General features: G+C 38.4%; 1 protein-coding gene across 1 annotated transcript in view; it reads left to right on the top strand.

Annotated features, from left to right (window-relative positions):
* Positions 1-16,709, top strand: part of LOC131544493 (polymeric immunoglobulin receptor-like) — a 36,311-nt gene that overhangs the window by 11,390 nt on the left and 8,212 nt on the right. The window lies entirely within an intron of this gene.

Raw genomic sequence — 16,709 nt, 5'->3', positions numbered from 1 at the left:
GGTAATCTGCAAATCAGCTCAAAAGGGAAATGTATATAAATAATTACAATTAATTATGATTCATTACAATTATTTATATCGGCTGACAGTAATAACTGTAGCAGAATTAAATTGCCATCAACTGATCTATTCGTCCAGCGAACATTCAGTGTAAGTTCATCCCAGTCAACACGTGAGGTCACACGATGATCACAGTGACATCACACCATTCTCATACAGTGATCCTTACAGTGCGAGTAATATTAGATTAGATTAGATTAGATTCAAATTTATTGTCATTACACAAGTACAGGTACAGGGCAACGAAATGCAGTTTAGGTCTAACCAGAAGTGCAATAGTAGCAAGTGCAGTATATACAATGGTTGAATAAGTGCAGGACAAGGATATGTACTGAGTATATGTATAAATATATATAGAAAGATGGTTATTAATATAAACAGAATTTACAGGTGAATATGTGTAGTGAATAAATATACAGAAATTACAGGTGAATATGTATAGTGAATAAATATACAGAATTTACAGGTGAATATGTATAGTGAATAAATATACAGAATTTACAGGTGAATATGTATAGTGAATAAATATACAGATGGCTATTACTATAAGCAGAATTTACAGGTGATATGTACTATCAATATAATATATATACAGATGACTATTACTATAAACAAGGTGTAAAAGTGCAGTGGAAGTGATTGCGTATTACAATTAGACATACGGTGCAAAATGTTAATGTAAGCATTGATAATGTAACAACAGTCGGCAGTGCAAATGAGCATAATCCAATTTAGGTATGGTAGTGCAAGATACAAAAGTAAACAGTTGTTACTGTAATAAAATTTACATTCAGTAGTGCAAATAAGGCAGATGTGAGGTAGGAGAGAAGAGTTAATAATATATGAGGAAGTGGATCAACGGGGTTAGAGTTCAGTAAAGAGACAGCTCTGGGAAGAAACTGTTCTTTAGTCTGCTGGTCCTGGTCCGAGGCACCTGAAACGCCTGCCGGAGGGCAGGAGAGAAAACAGTCTGTGGGCTGGGTGAGAGGAGTCCTTAAGGATGCTGCGAGCTCGATGCAGACAGCGTTTCCTCTGGATGTGTTCGATGGCAGGTAGTGGAGTCCCTGTGATGCGCTGGGCAGTTTTCACCACCCGCTGCAGTGCCTTGCGCTCCCCAACAGAGCAGCTCCCATACCATACTGTGACACAGTTGGTCAGGATGCTTTCTATTGCGCAGCGATAGAAGTTCACCAGGATAGCTGAGGAGAGCTGATTCTTCCTCAGTGTCCTCAGAAAGAAGAGGCGCTGGTGAGCCTTCTTGACCAGGCTGGAGGTGTTGGTTTTCCACAACATGTCCGCCGAGATGTGGATCCCCAGGAACTTGAAACTGGAGACACGCTCAACAGCCATTCCATTGATGTGGATGGTGTCGTGTGTGCCTCTTGACTCCTTCCTGAAGTCCACGATGAGCTCCTTCGTTTTGGTGGTGTTGAGGAGCAGGTTATTTTCAGTGCACCATGTGGCCAGGTGCTGGATCTCCTCCCTATAGGCAGTCTCATCGTTGTTACTGATGAGGCCAATCACCGTGGTGTCGTCTGCAAACTTGACGATGGAATTAGATCCATACACAGGCTTGCAGTCGGAGGTGAAGAGGGAGTAGAGAAACGGGCTTAGCACACAGCCCTGTGGTACACCAGTGTTAAGTGTGATGGATGTGGAGCAGGTGAATCCTGATCGAACATTCTGGGGTCTGTTGGTCAGGAAGTCCAAAATCCAGTTACACATTGAGGTATTGATGCCCAGGTCTCCAAGTTTGGCTATTAACTTGGTTGGGATGACAGTGTTGAATGCTGAGCTGAAGTCAACAAACAGCATACGTGCATAAGTGTTCTTATTGTCCAGGTGAGTGAGCACAGAGTGCAGTGCCATGGAAACTGCGTCCTCTGTGCTCCTATTGCTACGGTAGGCAAACTGGTGTGAGTCCAATGTGGATGGTAGAGAGTCTTTTAGGTGTTCCAGGACCAGCCGCTCAAAGCACTTCATGACGATGGGTGTGAGTGCTACAGGGCGGTAGTCATTAGGGCATCTCGGGCTAGAGTGTTTTGGCACTGGCACAATGGAAGTGCATTTAAAGCATGTTGGTACGGCTGCTTGGGCAAGAGACAGGTTGAAAATGTCTGTAAAACCCCAGCGAGCTGCTCCGCACATGCCCTGAGAACACGACCAGGGATGTTGTCTGGTCCAGCAGCCTTGTGCGCGCTGATCCGGCTCAGTTCCTTGCAGACATCTGTGGAGGAGAGTATGATTGGTGGGTGGTCATCTGAGGGATTGAGCTTGGTGGCAGTTTCTCTGTTGTCTCTTTCAAAGCGAGCATAAAAGTAATTTAGCTCGTTCAGGAAGTTGACATCAGTGGCTGCGGGGGTGGAGTGGGTGGGTTTGTAGTCACTGATGGCCTGAATGCCCTGCCACATGCGCCGAGGGTCAGAGTTGGAAAAGTGTCCCTCTATCTTTAGCTTGTAGCAGTGCTTGGCCTTTTTGATGCCCCTCTTCAGGTTTGCTCTGGATGTGCTGTAGGCTTGTGCATCTCCTGATCTGAAGGCAGCGTTGCGTGACTTCAACAGGAGTCGCACTTCCTTGTTCATCCAAGGCTTCTGATTTGGATATCTGGTGATCTGTTTCTGGGTTGTAACACTGTCAATGGTGATATTGATATGATCCAATACAGAGGAGGTGTAAGAGTCAATGTCTGTGTGAGCGCCACTGGTGGCTTGAGAAGCAAACATACTCCAGTCTGTATGTAGAAACCTTTCCTGGAGTGTGGAATCTGCCCCCGCAGGCCACACCTTGATGGTCTTCACTGATGGCTTCACACGGTTGATGAGGGGTGCATATTTGGGGTGAGGAACAAAGAAAGGTGATCTGACTGTCCCAGGTGGGGAGGGTGTCGCAACGTAGCTCCAGCCATGTTTGTGTAAACATGGTCTAAGGTTTTGTTTCCTCTGGTGTGACAGGAAACATGCTGGTGAAACTTGGGTAGCACTGACTTTAAGTTTGAGTGATTAAAGTCACCTGCAACAATAAAAGCCGCTTCGGGTGATCAGTCTGTTGTTTACTGATGGCTGCGTGAAGTTCTTTCATAGCAAGTTTGGCATCAGCATCCGGGGAATATAGGCTGCAGTTATAATGGTGGAAGTGAACTCCGCGGTAGATAAACGGTCTACATTTAACCATGAGAAACTCAAGGTTAGCTGAACAATGACTCCCAACAATAGCAGAGTTTGTGCACCAAGCTTTGTTAATGTAAATGCACAATCCACCACCTCTGGTCTTACCGGAGCCATCTAATGTTCTATCCGCTCGAGTGTGTGGCGTCCCGCTAGCTCAATAGCGGTGTCCGGTATTCCGCTGTTTAACCAGGTTTCCGTGAAGATTAGGACGTTACAGTTCAAAAGTTTCTTGCTGTGTGTGATGCTGAGTCGAATCTCCTCCATTTTGTTCACTAGCGACCGTACATTGGCAAGGAAAATGCTGGGTAAAGAGAGCCGGTGTGGTGTTAGCCTTAGCTAGCTCTTAGTCCTCCGCGCTTCCCCCGCCTTTGTTTACGATCTCGACGCCGCCTGCGAGCACTTCCGCCCGGCCGGGTAGGGTGCATAGCCTCGGGTGTCCTAGCGATCTCAGGAAGGAGTCGAAGATTGTCCATAAAAGTGTCGGAAATTCGCAAACCGATATCCAAAAGCTCACAACGGGTGTACGATGTAAAGGCACAACTGTTCTGCACGAACAGGCCCGAGATGAGTAAGAAAAATACAGCAAAATTGCAAAATCTGGAGAGACCCAGAGCCTCGCGATGTACTCGCGCCGCCATCTTGGGTGAGACAATAATATATGAGTTCATATATATGACAATAATATATGAGCTCATTGTGAATTCAAAATGATGAGCAAGTTGAGAGGAAGCAGCTCAAATATCAGTCACCGGGGGAGGCATTCTACTTCCTGTTTCTCAACACTATCACAGAGATATCACAGTGCTCTCACATGATAAGCTCAGGAGTGCACGCCCAGCTAACAGATTTCTGTTATAAGATACAAGTGAAACATTCGTTACCATCATGGTGAGTAGTGTTTGCTTTAGTTGGGCTCTTGACCCTTGACTTTATAACGTTTTTGGGGCTGCTGTAACTGTGTTTGTAAAACACATTTGTTATGACAAGAAAAACCAAAAAGAGACTGCAACCAGGCGATATTGGTTTGTTGTTGATGATAGCAACACAGTCATCACCTACACTCAACATGCAGTCTTGATGAGGTTTTATTAATCTATAGTTTCTAAATATAATAGCGCTGTGATTATACAGTATAGGATCCAGCAGTCTCATAATCAGTCATGAAGGATTATAAAAGCATAAGACAAAAACATTATTAACTTCTCTACCATTTAAACACAAAGAGAGACATCAAGAATCAGTGTATGAATCTCAACAATGGTGACAATCAAAAGCTTCATGCTGCAATGCATGCTGGGTACCTAGTCTCTGTGCAGTGGGTGCACTTTGACCTCACATTAGTATGAGCACACAGTGAGGGCGCTGTGAGGTTACACTTTTAGCTCACTGTTACCTCACTTTGTGACCTCATCACAAGTACCCTGTGAGCTCATGGTGAGAGAATGCAGTTATGGAAAGAGTCCGTTAACCACCTGAGTAAAACCATCAGCGCCGTTTATAACGGGGTCTATAACTTATACTAAACCTCTGTTTTGTTTAGCTAAATGTAGGATACTTGCATTGCCTTGGTCGTTGACCAAGTGTCCGGTTGCAGTCTTGGATGAAAGTTCTGATGGTTTGAAGGTGGTGGTGTTGGAGTGCTTCAAGTTATTCCGGGTTGAAGAGTGATAAACTCCAAAAGATGTTATTCTGGCTCAGTGGTAATTGGGAGTTAATTCCCAGGTAGAAAGGGAAAAAGAGCCAAGAAAGAGATCTGCTGAGATCCGAGGATCCTGGAAAGTCAAGGCCGCAAGGCCTGGAGCAAAAACTTAAGAGCCGCTGAGGAGCTCACATCCTTCTCATCCTCAGAACCGCAGACTCGGGGCGGGTCACTGATGTGAGAGCTTTATCTGATATAGAGGTCACACCTCTGGAGAGTCAAAGAGCCAATTGTGACTTGAACTTTTGGAGGGAAAGTTTATGACTCTTTGTCTCCAAGCATGGTAGTTTGCATATGAACTGGATTGGAAGTTGATATACAAACTATTAAAGATTCTTAGAACACTAATATGTTGAATACCCAGTCAACAATTTGATCTCACAGTGATGTCACCATGAGCTCACAGGATACTCGTGATGAGGTCACAATGTGAGGTAACAGTGAGCTAAAAGTGTAACCTCACAGCGCCCTCACTGTGTGCTCATACTAATGTGAGGTCAAAGTGCACTCACTGCACAGAGACTAGGTACCCAGCATGCATTGCAGCATGAAGCTTTTGATTGTCACCATTGTTGAGATTCATACACCGATTCTTGATGTCTCTCTTTGTGTTTAAATGACACAGTAATTTAAAATGTTTGTGTCTTATCATGCTTTTAAAATCCTTCTTAAACAATTATGACTTATTGCATTATACTGCATAATCACAGAGCTATTATAAAAATCTATTAAAACTAGATTAATATCTCCTCACAAAGACAGCATACTGAATCCAGGTGATGGTTGCGCTGTTATCATCAATAACAAACCAATATCGCCTGGGTGCAGTCTCTTTTTTGGTTTTCCTTGCCATAACAAATGTGCTTCACAAACACAGTTACAGCAGCCCCAAAAAATATTATATTACAAAGTCAAGGGTAAAGAGCCCAACTAAAGCAAACACTACTTACCACGATGGTAACGTCAAACAAAACAATAAAACATCATCTAAATCTGTTAATTCTCAATAAGCGCTTTTGTAGATGTCTGGCAGAAATAAGAACCCCGCTCATCTTTTTGGGTTCACAATGAACTCATATATTACTCACACTGTGAGTATCACTGTATGAGAATGGTGTGATGTCACTGTGATCATCGCGTGATCTCACATGTTGACTGGGAGTCTCTCAGTGACGCTACAGGCAGATTCAGTAAGAATGAGATTCACTCTGATTACACCACAGTCAGTCACCGCATGAGACTCAACTAACTCACTATTAACAGAAATTACATTTACACAAGTATTTTACACCAGATGATCTGCATATGCAGGCCAGTTTACATGAGACTACCGGCACTTTTTTCCCCACTTCAAGCAACTGGATGTTTGATCAGATTACGGTGTACACCACAGTCAGTCACCGCATGAGACTCAACTAACTCACTTATAACAGAGATCGCAGATCATCACACATTACACCAGTATTTAAAAAAAAAAAAAAGACTTTGAATTTTTTTTCTTATGCTCACAGTTCTTTTTCTATTATAATTCATAATTTAGTGTTGAACAGTTGTTTGGTATGATCAGGGTCGTTCAGTTCAGTGTGTGAATCATGAGAAACTTTTAAGTTTCTGCTGCTGCTCATGTTGCTTCTTTCACATGTTTAAATATTTTTTCATGTCAGTTTGAGGGTGTGACGAAGGCAGGAAATAAAAGCCCTGTGTGACACTTCTAGAATATAATGTCAAGTTTCTACTCCAAATGCAGTTTTTGACATATATTTAATAAAGTCACTTTTTATTAGCAGCTCTTAAACAGACACAAGTTCAACCAACTTTTATGACGAGACACATGAAGCTGAAGTATCATAATTTGTACTCATATTAAAATGTTTTCTCTTTCTCTCCTCTCTGAATATTAATTATCCTTGACCCGCTTTAAATTTGTACATGTAAGAGATGCTATTTACATTGGGATTGTGAATAACTTTTTTTAATAACAATTGTTTTAGAACAAAATTATTTGTTGTTATTAGGAAATTCAAAGACATTTAATGACATTTTTAATCGGATCATTTTTTTTGTCTCAAAGTTTCTTGTGAACGCTGGAGGTGTTTATTTTGTGTTTGTGTGGTAAACAGTTTTTTATTTTTTTTCCGTCCAGCTCAAAACCACAAAAAACAGATGAAGGTTCAGGGTCTCAATTTTAGTTTGACTGTAAATATTTAACAGGCTTATTCAGGAAACCCACCGTTAAAAAAGATGATGAACATCATTTGTGAGCAGACAATAAAGAATGCAGACATTTAGCAATTCATCTTCAACATTTCCTGAAAGTCATAAATTTAGAAAAATTATCAACAAATTATACATGTGTGATTTGACAGTTTTGTTTTTATAATAACAAATCAAACAACATTGAAACGAGCTCCTAAATCAATGACAGTGTCTGTAAATCTCATACATTTTTTTTTTTATTTGTATCAGTACCACTTTAAACAAGCGACATTGGAGGTTTTACTGTGTAGTAAAACATGTAAGTGTTAAATCAACACTCCCAGTGTATATATAATCCACACTCAGAGTGTTAAAAAATAACACTGAAGCAGTGTTAAAGTTAGTGAGATAATTAGTTTAGTAATTGAGTGATGATTGAGCATTAATGAAGAACACCTGCTGTTAACAAACTGAGTCACTGAAAGAAAGAGAAAGAAGAACAGAAAAAAGAGACGAGACGAGCAGAAATACAAGAACTACAACGGACTTCAGCCACAGCCTTAGATGAAATCAACACAAGATAAAAGACATTAAATCTCTCAAGATCTCAGCAGAGGATGATTAAACAACTCCACAAACAGCATCACCAGCTTCACATGTTACTAACCAGACTGACTTTAGATGTTGATGTTTTAGTTTTGTTTGAGTTACCATTATCGAGGTCAGTGTTTGTTTTAGTTGGGCTCTTGACCCTTGACTTAAAACATTGCAATTTTTTTAGCTGCTATAACTGTGTGTTTGTTTAGACTTGTTTGTAAATGTCTCAGTGCTTTGTGTTTGAAGGGCAAATTAAAACTGTGGTCAGTGTGCTGCTCTTCAGCTTGTGGTTTTCTGTACGTATTCTTTCTGTCAAACCAAGACGTCCTTTAACCACCTGCATGTGATAAAAAACAGGAAATGGGTTTCCAGTGCCAGTAGAGACAGTCTTTTCACTTTCCACCATCAAATAATTATATGAATGTGTGTAATATATGAAAAATGAAAATCTCATGCTGAATATAATAATAATAAAAAATAAAAAATAAATTCCCAGTGGTATAGCGAGACCCTGACTGACCCAGCCGAAGCCTTGGATCTTTTGTTAAAAGGATAGTTCACCCAAAAATGAAAGTGCTATTTGACTATTGAATATCAACCCCCATTCACTGCCATTATAAAGCTTGGAAGCTTTTTAAAAATATCAAATTCTCCAGTTGTATTTGTCCAAAAGAAGAAAGTCATATAAACCTGCTTGAGCGTGAGTAAATCATGGGGTAATTTTATTTTTGGGTGAACTATCCCGACCTGAAAGTTTTTTTCCCAGGTCTTCTGAAATGTTTACAAGAGGTCATTATGCTTCTTTTTGCATGTAGAATAACTTTGACATTGTGTAGATGACAAATATATTGATCTTTATGTAGCACTGGGACTATTCACATTGTTTTAAAATTCAACTCTATTATGTGATTAAAAGACTCCCTCAATTGCAGCTACACAAAATGAGACGTATTTTTATCTGCCTCTGATGCTGTGTATTTCATGGTTAACTGTTTATTTTGAGAAGCTTCAGTTCTTATTTAGATAGATTATTTATTCAAACATGGCATAACAACAGTACACGCAACAGCCAATGAAGTGTAAGCCCAGTTTCTACTCCACCCTTTTCTCTGGTGCTGCGCGCTGCACGTCCGTTTGAATCAAAACAAAGTTATTGAATAAAAATGTCATATGAACGGGAAGATAAGAAAGCAACATTTTCTGTGAGTATTTAAATTTTGTTCTGTTCCTCATACAGAGCTGTTTTATGACCTCAGAAGACGTGCATTTACAGAGCAGCAAGCACAGGGACAATTTTATGGGACTTTTTGGAGCTTGACAGTGATACAATAATTTACAAACTCAAACAACAATGAAAGTATAAACATGTCAAATTATGCACTATATACGCATTTCAAACAATACATCAAACTAGATTTATACATTTTCAGAGAGAAATGTGAATACTGCATGGTCATTTACTATTTGACCCAACGATGCAATATCGCCATGGTAAAATTGGGTAAACGTATAATTAATTTATATCCCGAATGTAGCTTTCTTAAAGCAAATCGCAACCTTTCAGCATATATAAACGGTGATATAAAAGATGATCATTATTATTTTTAGTGATATTATAATTTAAGGAGACACAATGAAAACAATGAACTATTTATAATCTGAAAAGATTATGTGAGAGCACTAACTTGGTCAATACTGTAAACAAGACGTTTTACATTTTTATGTTTTTAACCTCTAGATGATCTCTTTAGTGTTAGTGGTTATGATGTCCTGTTCACCATTGTATTTATTATTACCTTTTCGTACGACTTACAGTACAAACATGACCAGGGCCCATATGTATAAAACTTCTCAGAAATGCTCTTAAGAATAGTCTTAAGCTTTGACTTAAGTGTCAAAAGATTCTTAGTAAAAAGTAGGACTTTTCTAAGAGTAGGAAACTTTTATAAAGGAGCTAAAACCAACTTTCAGTAAAGTCTAAGAGTAATTCGTAAGTGTTGACTGAGGTGACACTTAAGCGTTGTGAACTAATGCTGCCTTCACGTGCTATCGGAATTATCATAAATACGAGTTTCCTAATCGGAAATGGGACACGAATGGCCTCTCAAGTCGTATTTACTACTGGGAAATTCGGAAATAATTTTGATTCCTGAGTTTCCGAGTTGGGCGGGTCATGAACTTTAAACATGGTGGAGGGGACAACCATTGCTGCTGTCAATGCTGTTCTCACAACAACTACATCCCTTTGTCTTGTCGCTAAAGTAGTGTATTTATAGGCTAGATATGAACGATCATGCGAAGCATATTGTATGTTTTGACCAAAATTCCAGAATTGTCAGCAGACTGCATGTATAGCGCGGTGAATGTTTATATGATTGTCAACCAATGGGATGCTACATTTTATTCTTTCCGACATTAAAGCACTTGAATACGACAAGCTCGTAATCACAACTTCACGTGCTATCGGGAATTTCCTATTTCCCACTTATGAAGTCAGCATAAGGACTACAATGATGTCAACACAAAATGGCTGACCTCGACCTCTGAATCAGCCAATAGTGAGCCTGCTCATGTAAAGTCACAGCAGCACAACATCACAACCAATCATTTAATGTAACTATACTAAAATCATTTAATTAAGACACTGAAAAATTTTAATATTTAAATGATTATTATTTTTTTTTAATGCTTTGCATTGTGCAAAATTATTACAAATTATTACTGATGCTTCGTTTTCTATTGGTATGTCTCCTCGTTTACAGTTGGAGCAATGATGTGAACATGAGTTCCATCAATGGCTGCAATCAACTCCAGGAAAGCCCACAATCCTCATAAAACTGGCTTGTTTTTTTTTTTTTTTTTTTGTGGTTTGGTGGTCAGTTGGAAAGTCAATAAACTGCCATATAGTAGTGGCCAAAAGTGATGTCCAGCCTAGGTAATTGGAAACCTTCACCCTTAATTTAAAAAAAAAAAAAAAGTGCAAAATTTTGTAAGCATATTGCATAGTTGCTTAGAGTCAATTGTTTTATTTGTGATAATAATGCAATGAAACATGCCTAATTGTGTGGTCATAATTTTTGGCCATGCTGTCATACAATGAAATTATGAAAATATGCAAAAACAAGAGGACCAATGAAATATAAATAACTTATGTTGTAGTCAATGTACCAGTGTTGCCAATTTAGTTATTTTGTCACTAGATCTAATGACTTCCTCACCCCTTTAGAGACTTTTTTTCAAAAGCCTAGCAACAAAATCAATTTCTTGGACAAACCTTATCTACATTCCGAGACTCTACCACAGGGATCCTCAAATCTGGACCTCGAGATCCACTTTCCTGCAGAGTTTAGCTGTAACCCTAATCAAACACACCTGAACATGCTAAGCAATGTCTTCAGGATCATTAGAAAATCACAGACAGGTGAGTTTGATCAGGGTTGGAGCTAAACTCTGCAGTGGATTGGACCTCCAGGGTAAGATTTGAGGAACCCTGCTCTACCATGACGTCATAAAGGCGAGTCAATATTTTATATAAATATAAATATAGATCAGTGAACTCACCTTTATGAGGACATCTAGCAACATTAAGTGACCAAAACATGACCAGTTTTAGCTACTTTCAATTGAAAGCAGTTGGCAACACTGGTCAGTGTTTTTTTTGTCCTTTGTATTTTGATGATTTAAATCAGTGGTTCCCAAACCTATCCTGGAGGCGCCGCTGCCCTGTACCTTTTGTATGGCTCTCTCATCTAACACACCTGATTCCACTTATCAGCTCGTTTGTAGAGACTGCAAGAACTAAATTGGGTGTGTCTGATTAGGGAGATATACAAAATGAGCAGAGCAGGGGGTCCTCCAGGACAGGTTTGGGTGGGGGACCACTGGTTTAAATGAAATGTGGGGTCATAAAAAAAAAAAAAAAAATCCACACATCACTTTTGACCACTATTGTGTTTGGTGGCGTTAGTCTTAAAATATGCAAGACCCTGCTCACCGGTGCATTTCAGCATTTTTCCAATTTTCCAACCAAAAAAAAAAAAAAGTAGTTGTAATTACTACATTCATTTCTGCAGTTAGAGCATTGACTTGTTGGATGGAAGAGGTTATTAAATTTCTTACTTTGTCAGTTACAAAAAAAAAAAAGATTTTTTGATCTTGAACTCGTTTGCTCAGAAAGGCTTGCAGAAGAGCAGAGAGAAAATGGTGTAAAGGTAAGTTACAGGTCTCATATGAAATGTGGAGAGACTCCCTATATATGTATCAGAGAGCTGTCAAGGCCGCCAAGTCCAAATATCTATCTGAGTTTATTGGTGACAATTTACACAGACCTAAAACCCTTTTCTCTGTTATTGATTCTGTGCTCAGTCCCCCTGTCAACATTTTTCCTGATGCTTCCGTATTACTGTGTGAAAAATTCTGTAAATTTTTTAATGAGAAAACCGTTCAATTAAGATCTAACCTGCCCTTGTGGAACTCTGTTCAACCTGAGAGATCAAGTGGTCCAATGCTGTGGAACGATTTTCAGCCTGTTTCCTTTGAATCCTGTTAAGGCATTGTTGAATGTCTACCCAGTCAACAATTTGATCTCACAGTGATGTCACCATGAGCTCACAGGATACTCGTGATGAGGTCACAATGTGAGGTAACAGTGAGCTAAAAGTGTAACCTCACAGTGCCCTCACTGTGTGCTCATACTAATGTGAGGTCAAAGTGCACTCACTGCACAGAGACTAGGTACCCAGCATGCATTGCAGCATGAAGCTTTTGATTGTCACCATTGTTGAGATTCATACACCGATTCTTGATGTCTCTCTTTGTGTTTAAATGACACAGTAATTTAAAATGTTTGTGTCTTATCATGCTTTTAAAATCCTTCATAAACGATTATGACTTATTGCATTATACTGCATAATCACAGAGCTATTATAAAAATCTATTAAAACTAGATTAATATCTCCTCACAAAGACAGCATACTGAATCCAGGTGATGGTTGCGCTGTTATCATCAATAACAAACCAATATCGCCTGGGTGCAGTCTCTTTTTTGGTTTTCCTTGCCATAACAAATGTGCTTCACAAACACAGTTACAGCAGCCCCAAAAAATATTATATTACAAAGTCAAGGGTAAAGAGCCCAACTAAAGCAAACACTACTTACCACGATGGTAACGTCAAACAAAACAATAAAACATCATCTAAATCTGTTAATTCTCAATAAGCGCTTTTGTAGATGTCTGGCAGAAATAAGAACCCCGCTCATCTTTTTGGGTTCACAATGAACTCATATATTACTCACACTGTGAGTATCACTGTATGAGAATGGTGTGATGTCACTGTGATCATCGCGTGATCTCACATGTTGACTGGGTAAGGTCGACTTCATCTTCTCAAGATATCATTCCATCTAGATTTCTAAAACAGATTTTCAATACCGTTGGACATGATCTTTTAACTGTTTTTAACACTAGTCTAATTACTGGGGTTGTTCCTGACTGCCTAAAAACAGCTATAATAACTCCATTATTAAAGAGGCCCAATCTTGATTCTTCAAATTTCATTAATTTTAGGCCTATATCAAACTTGCCATTTCTTTCTAAGATTCTTGAGAAAATTGTGTTGACCCAGCTGCAGTCCCATTTGATGTCAAATAATATTCTTGAAAAATTCCAATCGGGTTTTAAGTCTCAACACAGCACAGAAACTGCACTTTTAAAAGTTGTAAATGATATTTTACTAGAAACAGATAAAGGGAATGCCGTGGCTTTGGTGCTTCTAGACTTAAGCTCTGCATTCGATATGGTTGACCACAATATCCAGGCTGAAGAGCTGTGTTGGGTTACAGGGAAAGGTATTGAAATGGTTTCAATCTTTTTTAACTAACAGAAGCTTTAGTGTTTCTATTGGCCAACATAGTTCGTCCTCACACCCACTTGCTTGTGGGGTGCCACAGGGCTCAATTCTTGCTCCAGTTTTATTCTCTATATTCATGCTGCCAATGGGTGCTATCTTTGAGAAATATGGAGTGTCCTTCCATCTTTATGCGGATGATACTCAGCTGTACTTTCCCTTGCAGCATAAAAGTAAAGAATGCCTAGGACCTCTGTTAAATTGTCTAAACGAATTACAAATATGGTTAAAGCAGAATCTTTTAGTGTTAAACGAGAGCAAAAACGAAATCATTTTGTTTGGTTCAAAGTCATATGAAGACTAAACTCTTCAATTTGGTCATCTCTCTTCCTACTTTACACCCTGTGCTAAAAATCTTGGTGTTCTTTTTGATTGCAACCTGGGTTTTGAGAAACAAATTAGTGCAGTGATCAAATCAAGTTTCTTTCACTTACGGCGTTTATCAAAAATCAAATCTTTACTTTCTGTAAAACAGTTTGAACAGATTATCCACTTGTTTGTTCTATCTCGTTTAGATTACTGTAACTCACTATACTATGGTATAAGTCAGTCTTCTATAATGCGTTTGCAGATGGTCCAAAATGCTGCCGCAAGATTGATTACAGGCAGATGAAGGTTCGACCACATCTCACCCATTCTTATTTCCCTAAACTGGTTACCAGTCAAATCTAGAATTACTTTTAAAATTGTAACTTTTGTTTTCAAATCTCTGCAAAACCAAGCTCCATCATATCTCTCAGAGGCAATCTCTAATTATAAACCAAACAGGTCCCTAAGATCAAGTAATCTTGGCCTCCTCTCTGTTCCTAGATCTAGGTTCCATTGCAGAGGTGATCGAGCTTTCGCTGTTACTTGTCCTAGTCTATGGAAAAAATGACCAGCTTCTATCAGAGCTGCGCCCTCTTTGCCTGCATTTAAATGCTGGCTGAAAAAACATCTTCTGTCAATAGCTTTTGTCTAGCCATGTCAATTGTATTGTTATGCTGTGTTTTGATGTTCTGTTGTCTCTTATCTGTTTTATTTTATCTGTATTGTACAGCACTTTGGATCAACTGGTAGTTGTGTGAAAGTGCTTTATAAATAAAGAAAGAAAGAAAGAAAGAAAGATTTTTTGATCTTGACAATCAAGTTTGTATAATTGTATCCACTCCATATCATCATATAACTCCAATATGTCATTTTCAGCCAAGTGATTCACAAAAGGGTTAATTTCTGGAGGCTTCTTTGCTCACAATACCACCTGGTGGCCAAAGAGTGTAAAACAAGCAGATATATTACTGACAGAGGTGTAAAGTCCAGGGGTCAGAAAGTAAAAGCCCTGCCATGCAGTGGCGCCTCCAGGATTTTTTTTATAGGGTGGCCGAAAGGGGCCAGTATAAAATGTTAGGGTGGCACAATACAAAAAAGTGTTGCATGCCTAAATCTAATGGCAGACAATAATTTTTGGTGTTACCATTCATTCTGGGAGCATATAAAGTCAGTAGGCTATTACTATACAGAGCAAAATATAAAAATTCTGTATAGAGCAAAATAGAAAAAAAGTCACTCTGCAATTCAACTGCAAGTACCCTCATATTTATTTGGAGTGCAAATTCATTTCAAATGAGAGTAAAAGTAAACAAGAAGCATGGATGTTTAACCCATCACTTCATCAAAACAATTGGTACACTGACTGTTGCAGTAAATTAAGCCCTAAATGTTCTCAGAATTTACAGACCTTTTGCTGAAGAAGGTGGATGTTGACTGCTTTCCTCTTCATTTCGATTATTTATCATAAACCCTACATTTGTGTGGAAATATGCTGTCAGTGCTTAATTTAAATATTTTCTGTTTCTGTTGTCAGACATAAATTAATAAAATACTACTCGTCTGTCTGGGTAACAAAAACTGTTCTACATGTGTGACTTTAAGAGCCAAAGATAGTGCATTAAATGTTGCCCAAATCTGCAGTAATTTACAGATCAACTGATGGAGTAACAGGGCTCTACGCTTACTTTTCTTTTTAGGAGCACGGTCAAAAATTTAGGAGCACCTTCTAATCAATAATTAAAAATCAATAATTAAAAAATCAACCTTCCCATTACGAGGTGATATTTGACTCCTTAAAGTGATTTACAGGGAATTTTGTTTTTACCTTTATAATGGCATTTTTCTAACTTTGTTAAAAGTATGTCATCTTTTATTTATCAATTCAAAAATGTATAAGCTTTTTAAAATTTCTAATTAAAACAACAGAATAAAAAGTATAATAAGAATAAGTTATCAATCAAATGAAATCAGTATTTAAGGAATAAATTTGTACTACAGAGGTGGCACCGAAGAACACAAGTGGCACATGTTTAATGAGGCTGAGAGTGCAATTAAATTAATAAATTCACGAGGTTAATGTTTTAAATATAAATTTTTGAATATAGAAATATTAAATGATTTAAATAAGAGGAAACACACTTTAAAAATTAAACTAAAACTGCCAGCAGGTGGCGGCATGTCACTGATTTTATCACTGAATCATTCATTTATTTGATTCCTTTGAACGGCTGATTCATTCAGGAACGAAGTACATGGCTGTCTTCATTGACACTAGATTCGTTTAAAAACGCAGCTCATGCATAAACAAAACACCGCTGTGTTTGAATGGAGATGCGCAGCGGCTCAGCTGTTACTTTGTCGGAAACTATTTTCGTTGACGAAATAGAGCAAAATAAGGCAATACTGTTGTAGTCAGAAAATATAAGTCAGTGAATTGAGAGTGAATTCTACGGTACACATAATACAAGTTTATTATATTTATTTTTAATGTAGTGTTTCGTCAATGTCCGTGTTAATTTATATATATATAAAAATATATATTATTCTAAAAAAAATCCACTCTTTCTGTTTGGGGGGGCCCTAAAATGTTTTATTTTTTTTAATCTGATTTCATGCTATTATGTATTTAAATTATGCATGAATATTCCCAAACACTATGACAGTGCGATCTCTGTGTAAGATGTGATTGTTGTCATATTTTCTATAAAAATCTAAAATACATGTTTGAATTAAAATACAAATGGATGATAAATACGCGTTTCCTATGGTATTAA

This window comes from Onychostoma macrolepis, chromosome 01, assembly GCF_012432095.1.
Source record: "Onychostoma macrolepis isolate SWU-2019 chromosome 01, ASM1243209v1, whole genome shotgun sequence".
Lineage (NCBI taxonomy): Eukaryota > Metazoa > Chordata > Actinopteri > Cypriniformes > Cyprinidae > Onychostoma > Onychostoma macrolepis.
The sequence above is the reverse complement of the archived record's forward strand: the minus strand, read 5'-3'. Positions and strand labels throughout refer to the sequence as shown.